General features: G+C 55.6%; 1 non-coding gene and 1 pseudogene across 1 annotated transcript; one reads left to right on the top strand and one right to left on the bottom strand.

The window, feature by feature from the left end:
* The first annotated feature begins 6,074 nt into the window (after positions 1 to 6,074).
* LOC143641005 (coiled-coil domain-containing protein 85C pseudogene) lies at positions 6,075 to 7,388 on the top strand (annotated as a pseudogene).
* A 3,674-nt stretch (positions 7,389 to 11,062) lies between these two features.
* Positions 11,063 to 11,136, bottom strand: Trnal-caa (transfer RNA leucine (anticodon CAA)). Its single transcript has one exon. It is a non-coding gene; the product is annotated as a tRNA-Leu (tRNA).
* Positions 11,137 to 11,481: the final 345 nt, after the last annotated feature.

Below are 11,481 nucleotides of genomic sequence, written 5' to 3'. Positions count from 1 at the left end.
AATCTTTCAGGTGAATCTCATGAGCGGCCAAGGCTGAGACCATGGGGCTGACCCACCACCCCATTTTGAAAGCCTAGCCAGCTGTGTCCTGAGGACTCTGGTTGCTCACAGGGTGCTAAGGTGGAGATGCGGCTGGCGTTATGGGAGGCTGGTGTTGGGGCAGCACCCACCTGCCTCACTGCATGGCTAGGTTTGGAGCCTGCCTTGTGCCTGTGGTTGTCTCCCACTCTTTGGGAGGTAGAAGTGGTTTCATTTTCAGATACAGACCTAGCGCCCAGGGGAGAAGGTAGGACTGCCTGCCTGGGGCCACCCGCTGCTATCACATCAGAGGCACGGACCTTAAGTCCAGGCCTTTCCTCCTCCACCCAGCTCACTCCCCATCACTCATTCATTCAACAAACATTTAATGACTTTCCTGGGCTCTGTGCCAAATGGGCACTGGGGGACAGTAGTGGGCAAAGCAGTGGACCTAATGGTCTGCTTCCATTACTTATGCTACCACTTCTCTCCAGCCAGCTGGGGGCCAGGGGACAACTTTGTTTTTGCCCAGCCTCATCCAGCACAGGTCATGATAAGGCCTGGGGGACATTAGGGATTACTGTTGCCACTGTTGTTATGTCCAACAGGAGGGGGCCAGTAGGGCTGGGCCTGCCGCCAGCAGAAGCCACATTAACAATTAAGGTCTTTGCGACTTTCATTCCACCCTCACTGCATGAAATATTCAGGCACCAGAGGAGATTGGTCTCAGATCTCTGCAGTGAGCAAGCTGGGCTGTGGGGTGGCACTGCTGACCATGGACCCTGGGCCCAGGGCAGCCCTGAGGCCTGGCATGCAGGGAACACCAGAGGCTGTGGGGCTGGCTGGGCGTGGCCTAGAGGTGCCTGATGCAGAAGGTACAGCTGCTGACAGTCACAGAGATACACAGCTGGGCTCAAAGACTGTGTGTCTGGGGCCTGGGACTTATCGCCTAAGTAAACCCTGTAATTATCTTACAAGCAGCATAATCACGTTGCATTATATTAGTGCAAGCATGAAAACATCAATTTGATAAATACAAACATTTCAAATAAATCACAAGTGGATAAACCTGTTTCTTCTCCTCTCCCTTCCCCTAGTACACTGGGTCCCTTGAGTAAGAAGTGGGAGTGGGCTTCTCTTCTGCTGAGAGCTGAGAGGAGAGAGAGAGAGTAGGATGTGGAGCAGGAAGGAGGAGGTCTAGCCTACCAGTGGTGACAAATGGTCATTTAGCAAGGACAGGTAAGGCACAGCCTGGACCCTGGGAGCAGGAGTGTAAGTTAGCACTTGTTTGGAAAGCAGACCAGCGAATCCTCTAGTCCAGCTGAAGTGTGTGCACCACAGGACTCACTCAGCCATTCTGTCTGGGTCCAGGCCTGAGCCAAGTTCAGGCTCATGTGCATCAGGATGCATGTACAAGACTGTCCACAGCAGCACTAGAAATGAATGACCTTCAACAGGAAAGTGGGCTGTAAAGACAGGTGCATACAACGGATACTAGATAGCAGCTTTACTTAACCAGTGGCAAGTTTGCCCCTGGAGGCCATTCAGTAATATCTGAAGATATATTTTTTTTCTTTTTTGGTACCGGGGACTGAACCCACAACCTTCTGCATGCTAGGCAAGTGCTCTATCACTGAGTACATCCTCGGCCCTTTTTATTTTTTGAGACAGGGTCTCACTAAGTTGCCCAGGCTGGTTTCGAATTGAGATCCTCTTGCCTCAGTCTCTAAGTTGCTGGGATTACAGGTGTGCACCACCATGTATGGCTCAGTTTTTGTTTTTTAAAAGTGGGTGAAGGGGTGCTACTTCCATCCAATGCGTAAATGTTGGTAAACATTCTACAATGCTTAGGACAGCACCTGCTCCCCAACTCCCCTCTATTAATTAAAGATCTATTGGGTCCAAAATGTCAACTGAGGGGCTGGGGTTGTAGCTCAGTGGTGGAGCACTTGCCTAGCATATGTGAGGCACTGGGGTTGATCCTCAGCACCACATTAAAAAAAATAAATGAATAAAATAAAGGTATTGTGTCCATCTACAACTAAAATAAATTTTTAATTTGAAATTTTTTTAAAATATCAACTGAGCTGAGGTTGAGCAATTTGGTATATAGCTGTGAGAAGGAATAAACTAAGCTATATATGCCATCATAATAATGAGTGGAAGTGGCAGGCTGCAAGTGTAATGTCACTTAAATAAATTTCAAAAGCATGCAAACATCCAGCACTGTGTCATAGGGGGACTGCGGTAAGCCTAAAGCAAGTGCATCATCGCACAACATTCAGATCCCTGGCTGTTCTGGGAGGGGGAGGGGGAGGGGTGGGATGGATTCCTTCAGCTGGGTGGTGGGTTCCCTACTCCCTGCTTATTAACTAATCCATTATGAAAATAAGTGCATCAAGGTTAGGGTTAGTCCTGTGAAGAGCTCAGAAGGGTGGTAGAGAATTTCAGTGACTCCAGCTTTGAAATGAGGGGCAAGGAGGGGTGCAGAGGCCAGCACCTCCAATCCATTCCTTTATCTCCACTCCCAGGCTGCTCCAGCCTGACTCATCTGACCTCAGAGGCTCCTTGATGTCTCTCTGCCTTTCAGCTGCACATCCCCTAATGCCTCCAGGCTCTGACTCTCTAATCAAACCCAAGTCTGGCCAGGTCTCACTTCTGGGCCTTCTGGTTAGACCTGAGGTACTTTACCAGCATAGGAGGCTTTCTGGACTTCAGCCCCACTACCTTCCTACAAAATCAGTGACTCCAGCCAACTGTGGGGTGAATGAGTGTTCACTCCTGCAGACCTCCAGTTGCTGCCCCGTAGGGGGTCAACACTTCAGCTCATGCCCTTTCCCCTCCCACACGTGGAAACAAGGACACTCCATTACTGAGCTCTGTCTGGAGGTGCTATATAATCTGCCTTCCTGGCTTTCTCCGATTACCATTTCTCCCACTGATCCTGCATTTTGGAGTATTTTATCTACCATGTGTTAGCATGGGGGTTCTCAACCCCAGCCACCTCTTAAAAACACTGTGTGGCTCATACCTGACACCTACATGCTAGGGACGGTGGCAGAGCAGCTCTGTTCTAAAGGCTCTCAACTTTCACTGAGCAGCTCAAGGACTGTTGGAGCTCCAGGGTTTGATTTTACTTTGCATGACAAAGCATAGGTCTTGTGACTAAAAGCTAAAAGAAGCACTCTTGGCATGTCACTATGCTGGTTCTGTTGGACTGTGTTATGGGGGGCATATGCCTCTGGTTGGACCCCAGCATCCAGGACCCTCGCGGGGGGGGGGGTTCTGCCCTGGAAGTCCCTCTTGCTTTAGAACCCTGTTTCAGCCTTGGGCCCTCTCACTCCTTCCATCTTGTCCTCTTCTGCCCAACCATGTCCTTCCTCAAGCCACACAAGAACCCCACCTCTAGCATCTTGTCTTGGCTCTACAGGGAGGATGTTAGCAAAGCCCTGGAGGCTCTTGGATGGGGCACTCCTGTCTGAGCACTCTGCACGTGATACCCCATTTAGGTAAAGGCTGCATTTGGTCTCAGCTGAAGATCAGGGGTGTAGGCCATGGGAGAGGATAGCACAAAACAGAATCATCTCAGCAACTTCCCTGGTGAGTTAGGGTGTCCTGTAGTGTGTCCTGTGTCCAGTCCTCTTGGGAGCAATTGCCTGTATATAGACTTAGCTCTGGGTAAGCCTCTGGGCAGCTGGTTAATATGGCTTTCTGGGGGTTAAAACATATCTGCAGCTTCCTCAGGCACAGTATGAAACCCCCTCCTTCTCTAAACGCAAACTGGGCTGGGCTGGGCTGGACAGGCAGAGCACAGTGCTCCAGCAGGAAGGACACCCTCTATTCAGCACTGACTCATGTGTGCTGAGTCTGGGGAACCTCAACACCAGGGTATAACCTTGGAAGCACTTTGCCTAGCCTGGCCTCTCTCCATCACCCTCTCCTGACCATCTACCTGGAAAAGGAGGTGGGTAGGTAGGTAGGGGACCTGGTACTGAATCTGGACCTCTCTGTATGGACCCCATCTCTTTTCTACACAGGGGCCAGACAGAGCCTCTTAAAAGGCAAGCCAGGTCATTCTACTTCCCTACTGAAGTCGGATCCCCTTGGCATTCCCAGCTGCTTTAGACCCTGCATGATCTGCCCTCTGACCCCTGAGAGCAGCTCTCAGGGAAATTCTAGGGTCTCTGCCCCAGCTATTCCCTCCACCTAGGACGCCCTTCCCCCTTCCTTCTTCCTCATCGCCCAGATCTAAGCTTCTATAGTCGTCCTAAGTCTCTCCCTGACCAGGGAGATCTAAGGCAACTGATGATCACTTTTTGTGACAGCAGCTGTCTTAATTCCCTGCACAGTACTTAAGACAGTCCCAGTTATCTTGTTTATTATCTTCTCCCCCCTCCTTCTCCCAGAATGCCTGAATCCCCAGAGGGCAGTGGCTTCTGCTGTCCTGTCCCATGCAGAACCCCCGGGGCTGGGGAGGGAAGTGGGGGCTAGAACAGGTCTAGCAGAGAGCAGGCTCTGGGCACACAGTTGTTCAATGAATGGTTGAGCAAACCTAAAGGGGGACATCAGCTGGTGCGCCGGCGCGCGCTCCAGGCCGTGGGCCGCTCACGGTAGCGTGCGCGGGTTTTTATCTCCTTGTGAGTCCCAGGGGAGGGACATCTCCCTCCGCCCGCTTTCAGCGGACGCGCGGTAAATGCGCATTGGGGACCAGAGGATAATAGCCTCTAGCGTGGGAAGATCGGGGTGCCCCGCACGGTTGCTGGTGGCAAGGGGATTCTGCAGTCGCTGATCTTCCCCGGACTCCGGCATTAAGGCCCCAGTGGAAGACTTTCTCCACCTTTCCCAGTGGTTTCCACAGCGCGAATTGCAGACTCCCATCCGATCCCAGGGATTTAGCGGTGGAGTCGGTGAAAAAGTAGGGCTCTGAGCGCCGCTCCCACTGAGGGGCAAGTCTCGGAGCCCTCGCCCCATCGTGGCTGGGACCAGGGTACGGATCTTGCTCCGGGACGCGGCTGGCAAGGCCCGGGCCCTCCCGGGAGCAGACGCCGAATCTAACCCTCGGCTAGTGGAAGCGCAGTCCCACTGCGAGCTCTACGAGAGAGCCCAGGTGGAGATGGGGGCGGAGGAGCCCGGGGGCACGGAAAGGGACAAAGAGCGGCCCTGCCCGACCCCCCACGTAGGAGTCCTATTGTTCGTCAAGTCTCACACGGTGCCCGGGTGCCCTCGGGAGGCGGGGGGAAGCTGTCGCCTATATTCTAGGCATTTGTTTATTATGGGTGAGAAAGGGAGGGCGGGGACACCGGACCGGGAGGGGGCTCGGGTCCCATTTCCGCGAGTCGCCTTTAAGGGAAGCCCTGCCCTACCTTTCCCACCGTCCCCCTCCTCTCCGGCGGCCGTACCTGCATTTTAAAAGCGCCCTGTAGCCCTGGGATTGGCCAAGGCCGCGTCCTCCCGGCGCAGAAACTTGAACCGCGGGGAGGCGGGGGGCGGGGGGGATGGAAACCCAGCGGACGGACAGTACCATCTCCACGGCTTCCCCCGCGTGTGCCCCTTCTCTCCCACACACCCCCAGAGAGGCCCAATCGGACGGGCGGGAGGGCGGAACCGCGGCTCCTACGCGCCTCTGGCAGGGCGGGCGCACGGCAAATGGGGGACGTGGGGGCCGGCCCCGCCTCCGCCCGCCCCCCGCACTCCCCCGGAGGCGGGGCCGGCCCGCGGCGCCCCGCCCCCTCCCCCGCCCCGGGGTGGGCGGAGCGGCTGGGGCTCCGGGAGCTGGGCCGGGGGCGGGCCTCCGCCTGCTTCGCCCGAGCCTGGAGAATCCCGGCACCTCGGCCGCCGACGCAGCAGTCGTCCTCGCTCCAGCGCCCTGAGGCGCGCGGGCTCCCGGGCGGCCCAGGCGGGTGCTGCGTGAGGGCGCGTGAGGCAGCGTGGGCTGGCCGCAGGCGCCCCTGTCCGTCCCCCGCCCGCTCGCTAACCGGCCCAGCCAAGCCCCCGCGCTGGGAGCGCCGGCCCTGCGAGAGCGAGGGCGAGGGCGATGCCGCGGTGACGGCCCCGCCATGGCGAAGCCCCCGGCGGGGGCGGCGTCGGCGTCGGAGGAGCTGAGCCAGGTACCGGACGAGGAGCTGCTGCGCTGGAGCAAGGAGGAGCTGGCGCGGCGGCTGCGGCGCTCGGAGGGCGAGAAGGTGGGCCTCATGTTGGAGCACGGCGGCCTGATGCGCGACGTGAACCGGAGGCTGCAGCAGCACCTGCTGGAGATCCGCGGCCTCAAGGACGTGAACCAGAGGCTGCAGGACGACAACCAGGAGCTCCGAGAGCTCTGCTGTTTCCTCGACGACGACCGGCAGAAGGGGCGCAAGCTGGCGCGTGAGTGGCAGCGCTTCGGGCGCCACGCGGCCGGCGCCGTGTGACACGAGGTGGCCCGCTCGCAGCAGAAGCTGCGGGAGCTCGAGGCACGCCAGGAGGCCCTGCTGCGCGAGAACCTGGAGCTGAAGGAGCTGGTACTGCTGCTGGACGAGGAGCGCACTGCTCTGGCTGCGGCTGGGGGCGCGGGCGGCAGCGGCGCCGGAGGTGCGGGCTCCTGCAGCTCCATCGACAGCCAGGCCAGCCTGAGCCGGCCACTGGCGGGCGGCGCGGCGGGCCCCGGGGCCCGCGACGTGGGCGACGGCAGCAGCACGTCGAGCGCTGGCAGCGGCGGCAGCCCCGACCACCATCACCACGTTCCACCCGCTCTCCTGTCTTCTGGGCCTCACAAGGCTCCCGACGGCAAGGCTGGAGCCACACGCCGGTCCCTGGACGACCTGTCGGCTCCGCCACACCACCTCAGCATCCCCAACGGCTTGCATGGTAAGGATAACCACCTGTCGCCCTGTGCGGGTTCGCCGGGTTGCAGCCGCGCTGGCGGCTCGGGTTCGTGCGGCCCTGGGGTGGGGAGAGGCGCTAGTCCTGGACCCGGTATCTTCAGCTGGTGTCGCACTCGGTCCGGGCGAACCCAAATTCACCTGCATGGGTCTTTGGGTGGGGGTAGTTGGTCAAGTGATGATGCGTGTCCCTGTCCAAGTTAGAATTCGCGGCCGGCGCTGTCCTAGAAAAGTTTCTTGCTTGTGGAGTTGTCGGTGTTATAGTGCAGCACTGCGGCGCTGGCTGGGGGCTTCATCCCAGGTTGGAAATCCTTGTCCCGGGACCGAAGAATCTTCATGAAAAAAAACTGAAAGGCGCTTTGGGGCACAAAAGAATTTCCCCATACTTGGAGCAACAGGCGTCCCCCAACCCCAAGGGACATCCGCGGGGGGTGCTGTGACTGCATTGCGCCTCTGCTTTCCCCAGCTGCATCCTGGACTCTCACGGGGCTGACAGACCAAAGGCAGGCTTGACACCTAGGATGCTGACCAGGGTTCTGCACTTCTGGCTGGGGGTCTTTCTCAAGGCTCTGAGATTTAGAGATGTAGTTGGAATGGATTCTGGCTTTTCTCCTCTGTGTGCCTCAGTTTCCTTAGTTGTAAAGTGGAGAGGATGATCCCTGCCTCCTGGATTTGTGGTGGAGATAAGGCTCCTGAAAGGGTTTGTAAACTGTTGACCACCTTAAAGGAAGTACAGCGGTCATCTGTGGCTAGGGTGTGTAGGGTGTGGATGGGAGGATCTTCAGGAAGGCACAGCACTATCTTCAGCCACAATGCTGTAGAGGGTGTCCTGCTCTGGGGTCTGGGAGCCCAGCAGCCTGCCCCTGTCCCTGCCCTCTGCTCACTTTCTCTGCCCTACCCCTTCCCTCCTCTCCTGCCTGGTGCATGACGGGCCTCCCTGTTCTTTCATGTTTTTGGAGGCTTCTTCCTGGTTCTGATGGCAGTTGCTACTGCCTGAATTATTTTCCTGGTGGTGGGGGACAAGCAGCTCTTTCTGGTTCTCCTTAAAGCTTTTTCCCAATTCAGAGAAATATATATATATATGCTTTAAGTAACTGCTCTTCCTCAAAGTGACAGCCTGAGCCATGGAGGGACACTTTCTCTTTGGTTTGATAACTGAGTGACTCTGAAAGCATATTGCGGGTGGGAAAAAGAAGAGTGGAGGTTATACCTGTGGAGGTGAGGGACAGCATAGCAGATTTTCCTTTCTTTACCCCCCCTAAGCCTGAGTTCAAGGCAGGTCTGGTTTGGAGGGATATTTTGTTGCTGATTAGCCATCTACCACTATAACTCAGGTTTCTTTTTGTAACACTACAACCACACCGCCTCTAATCCCAGGCTTCTTAAAGCCAGCTCCAGTAGCTCAAAGTTAGATGGTTTAATTTTGGGGGAAATGCACCTGTTATTTAGAGTTCCTTGGCCCCTATGACCTCATCTTTGGGAGGGTCAGTTTCCTGGGCCTCAGTTTCTCCAAGTGCAGTTAAGGAGGGAGTATCTGCAGCTCTCTGTCTGGAAATGAAATGTTTCTGGTTTTCAGCTGCATCATCCATGACACTTGTCAGGAGCGATCTCTGCGGGACTGTGGAGGGCTTGAGTGTCCTAGCCGATGTGCAGGGAAGGTCTGGCATGTTTTGTGCAAGGAGACACATCTGGGTCTGGCCCAGAGTTTCAGTTGCAGCAGTGAATAATGCAGGAAAGGAAGGCTAGGCTAGACTCAGGGTTTTCCACCCCCTGGGCCCTGGTAGGTGTGGAGGTATCGGGTTTCCTGCAGAATCCCCAAGTCCCAAGTCCACTTGGAACAGGTCTGCTGCAGGTTTTGTAGCAGCAAAGCTTTGCTTTGGGGGAAAATGAAAACTCGGCATTATTATCATCACAAATTTCAGTTACATCTGGGATTTCTTGTTTGGTCTTTTAAAGCCATGGGTGGCCTTGAGATGTTCTCCTACCAATAGGAACAGAATGCCCAGGACCAGGAAAGGCCCTTCTCTAGAAACCAGGCTTTTCAATCCAGGGACCTGTAGCTTTAAGTTGGTGAGGTTCATGGCTGAACTGAACAAGGACTAGGAAAGGAGCCTCTGTCCAGGTGCTGGTGAAAGTGGAGAAGGTAGTGAGTGGGCTTGTGCCTTGGTTCCTGGGCTCAGTTCATGCTCACAGAGGTAATATTAGCCTCACTTTGCAGACATGCAAGTGGAGGCTCAGAGAGGTTCTGGCCTTGCCTTGGAAGACAGCTGCCATTGGAAGTACTTGTCCTAGGTGGGGTCTCCATCAGGTCATCTGCTCTGGCCTGTCGTCATTCACCTTAGTATCAGTCAGGGCACCCTGGTGGGTCCCCATTCTGGATTCCTGACCCAGTGTTGCCCTCTTTCTCCATTCTGGGAGATGTCGCTTCCTTTGGTGACCGCTGAGCAGATGGTGGAGAGCTCCCTTTCCCAGAGCATCAGGCTGCCTTGCTTAGAATCTTGGCTTCTTCACCTGCCTTGGGCAAGTTAGTCCACTTTGCCCAGCCTCTCTCTGCTTCTCTTCTGGAAGGTGAGGCAGAACCCAAAGGGGCCCCTTTACTCACACGAGGTCAATGAGGTCGGCCTCTGTACACTGTGGGTCTCAATAGTTGCTGGCGTCCTGGGAGCTTGTTAGCCACCCCTTGGCTTCACTGCCAGACTCTGCTTGCAGTTTAGGTAGCCTGCCTGAAGGTTTGCACCTGAACTTTATGTGTAACTGCACCTGGTGCTGGATCATCGTGGTCCCGAGTCCTCTCTGGGGAGGCTTCAAGTGGCAGTGGTGGGACTTGGCCATCTGTATTCAAGGCAGTCCCTTGGCTGAGGCAGGCCTGGTGGGCCTGTGAATGCATATGCAAATAGGACTCTCTCCTGAGCAGTTTTTGCTGGAGGTCTGGCCTAGGCTGTCTGAGGTCTGGACCAGCTAGGATGCTATTTGCTCCATGCCAGTGTTGTACTTTGAGAAGCTCAAACGTCAGAAATTCAGGGTCCCCCCTGGAACTGATGTGGTCTGCAAACAAAAGCATTTTCATTTCTTTTCCCTGCCCTTCCCCCACCCAGTGAACCCCATTGCTCCTCCTTACCCCCAGACCTGTCCTGCCCTCCTCATGCCCCATGACTTGTTCCCTTGTGGCTGACCCAGAGAAACCTCTGGAAAGCCCATGAATGGGTGCCATTTACTTTTTAAAGTTTGGATTGAAATTTTGAGCTTCTCAAAAGGAGCTGGGTTTGTTCTCCGGCTTGTGTTTTTAAAAGGGAGGGTGGGGCAGGGGTAGTTTGGGCCTTTAAAAAAAGACAGAGTATACCAGCCCTGAATGGGCCTTTTCTGTGGGGCCTGTGTGTGGCTAATAAGGCCGCCTCTCTTAAGCCCAGCTACCCGGAGCAAAGGTCACTGAAGATAATGGGGTGAGTTACATAAGCTTCTTCCTCCCCACACCTGAGCCTGAGGGATGTGTCCATGGCCTTGGAGTTCTGGGCCCCCAGGACCATGCACAAAAGAAGGTCCATCTGAGGAGCTGTCAGTCAGGGGGCCCACCCAGCGCTTTACAGTTTCCTGCAAAGAGCTTTCTAGTCATTCTGCTTCCGAATGGTCCCAGGACAGACGCCTCCGCATTCGGGAAACTGAGGCTTGACTAGGTGTGTGGCTCTAGGTCTTGGCCTTTGGGGCCTGGGATGAGTGTTGGGTCTCCTGTGCCAGCAACCGGAGCCTATTGCCCTGTTCCTGCTGCCCAGCAAGTTCTGGGGGCGAGGCTGTGTACAGAGCAGGGTGGCTCCTCTTCCGCAGGCCCTGAGCCCTTTCCTGCCATCCTGTTCCCTGCTGCAGCTGCCTGTGTAAAGGGGTGACCCTCCTTCCTTATGATTCTTGCGTTCCCTCACTCCTCTGCTCTGGACTGGCTTCTCACGGCAGTGCTCATGGTGCCAGAACCCTCACCATGCTGGGTCCCTGAGCTCCGGGACACAATATTGTCCCAGGACCAGCACGCTCTGGGAGGAAGTCACTGTTGCTCGGCTCTCTCTCCTACCTGTGGGCTGTTCAGCACCACGTCTGGCTGCTCATTTGCACAGCGAATGTCTAACTTTGGCAAGTTCTTGAACCTGTGTGGGGCCTTTGTTTTCTCTCTCTCTCTCTCTCTCTCTCTTTTTTTTTTTTTTTTGTGGTGCTGGGGATTGAACCCAGGGCCTTGTGCATTTGAGGCAAACACTCTACCAACTGAGCTATATCCCCAGCCCAGGGCCTCTGTTTTCTCATCTGCAAAGTGGGAAAACTTGGGTTGAGGGAAGAGGGAGTGTGCTGACCTGTGAAAACTGCAGCGTAGCTAATCTCCAGGCGACAGCACTCAACTCTGGGCATGACCAGGGCAGTGTCGCTGCTGGCTGGGGCTCTGGCTCCAGGGTCAGAGAGCTCTGGGTGAATCTGGCCTGGCTTCTCTTCTGTGCATTTGGAGCCTACCAAGCCTTCTCAACCTTGGTGGCTTCATCTGTATCCTGAGAATAATAATATCCTGGTCCTAGAAATGGACTCTAAAGGATGGGTTTTGTGATCTTCCATTTTTGGTCTGGCCTCCTGTGGA

Source organism: Callospermophilus lateralis, unplaced genomic scaffold, assembly GCF_048772815.1.
Source record: "Callospermophilus lateralis isolate mCalLat2 unplaced genomic scaffold, mCalLat2.hap1 Scaffold_82, whole genome shotgun sequence".
Lineage (NCBI taxonomy): Eukaryota > Metazoa > Chordata > Mammalia > Rodentia > Sciuridae > Callospermophilus > Callospermophilus lateralis.
This window is presented reverse-complemented; position numbering and strand designations above follow the sequence as displayed.